Genomic DNA, 1,521 nt, shown 5'->3' with positions numbered 1-1,521 from the left:
TTTGGTATATTTTCTCTTGCTGATTTTTCTAACCTTTTTCTTGCAATATTTTCTTGATTTATTTCAGGAATCCTAAGTGCATGCGCCGTCAAGGACAAACAGTCATATTACCAGTTGATCCTGAAATCGAGAAAACTTGCAGGAGGAATCGAAAGAACAAGAGGCAAGAAAGAGTTTCAAAGAATCGCCGAAACATCGTAGATCATGGCTGCCAATGTGAACAATAATGCTGGAAACAATGGGGGTAATAACGGTAATAATGGAGGTGCCGTGGAAGATCAAGCTAATGGCCGTAGCTTGAGAGATTACATTCTCCCTACTCTGACGGGAGTGCAGTCATGTATCAGGCCACCGGCAGTGGATGCAAACAATTTCGAGATTAAGCCTGCCATCCTTCAAATGGTGCAGTCTTCAGTTCAGTTTGGTGGTCTCCCTTCTGAAGATCCTAATTTGCATCTCTCTAACTTCATGGAACTTTGTGAAACTTTTAAGGTTAATGGAGTTAGCGATGATGCCATTCGACTGAGATTGTTTCCATTCTCACTGAGAGAGCGAGCCAAGAGTTGGTTGATCTCCTTGCCACCAAATTCTATAGCAACATGGACAGACTTAGCAACAAAATTTCTGTCTAAATTCTTCCCTCCAGCAAAGTACGCAAAGGCTGCGAGGAGAAATAAACAACTTCTGTCAGCAAGATAATGAATCTCTCCATGAGGCTTGGGAGAGGTTTAAAGATCTAATCAGAAAATGCCCTCATCATGGTATTGAGAAGTGGATCTTTGGTTCACAACTTTTATAACGGCCCGGTTGGTAATACTAGAACTTTAATAGATGCGACGGTGGTGGAGCTTTTATGAGAAAGAGTGCTAATGAGGCTTACGATCTATTAGAGGAGATGGCTCTAAATAATCAGCAGTGGCCAACTGAAAGGAGTCAAACTAAGAAAGTAGCTGGTGTGCTAGAGGTTGATGCCATCACAAAGTTAACAGCTCAGGTTGAGGCATTGACTAAAATCATTGCAGGGCAAGCTAAACAAGCCCAAGTTATTTGTGAGATATGTGGAGGCAACCATCACTTTTCAGAGTGTCAGGCAGATGTGGATAATTTGCCAATGGATCAAGCAAAAGCCATTGGGAACTACTCCCAAAATAATAATTATGGGCACAACCAACAGGGGTTCTACCGGCGAGAGAAATCAGCCCCAACAAAACCAACAACAAAGTCCTAGTGGCTCCAACATCCAAGCTGATTTATTGCTCCAATTCATGATGGAAACTAGAGCCTCTATTAAAACTCTAGAAACTCAAATGGAACAATTGGCTACTCAAGTGGCAAACCAAGCTCAAGGAAATTCAGCTAGCACTAGTGAGGCAAAAGGAAAAGAGCAATGTAAAGCAATTTCCTTGAGGAGTGGAAAGAATTATGATGGGCCTGATGTGGTACAACCATTCAATGAAGAAGTTAAAGATCAATCAGCACCAACTCCAACATCAATAGAAAAGAAAACTACTGATAGCCCTG

At 41.7% G+C, this 1,521-nt stretch overlaps 1 non-coding gene across 1 annotated transcript; it reads right to left on the bottom strand.

The window, feature by feature from the left end:
• Nucleotides 1–658: 658 nt before the first annotated feature.
• Nucleotides 659–765, bottom strand: LOC115708546 (small nucleolar RNA R71). The gene has a single exon (XR_004010037.2). It is a non-coding gene; the product is annotated as a small nucleolar RNA R71 (small nucleolar RNA).
• Between the last annotated feature and the right edge of the window lie 756 nt (nt 766–1,521).

This window comes from Cannabis sativa, chromosome 9, assembly GCF_029168945.1.
Source record: "Cannabis sativa cultivar Pink pepper isolate KNU-18-1 chromosome 9, ASM2916894v1, whole genome shotgun sequence".
Taxonomy (NCBI): domain Eukaryota; kingdom Viridiplantae; phylum Streptophyta; class Magnoliopsida; order Rosales; family Cannabaceae; genus Cannabis; species Cannabis sativa.
The sequence above is the reverse complement of the archived record's forward strand: the minus strand, read 5'-3'. Positions and strand labels throughout refer to the sequence as shown.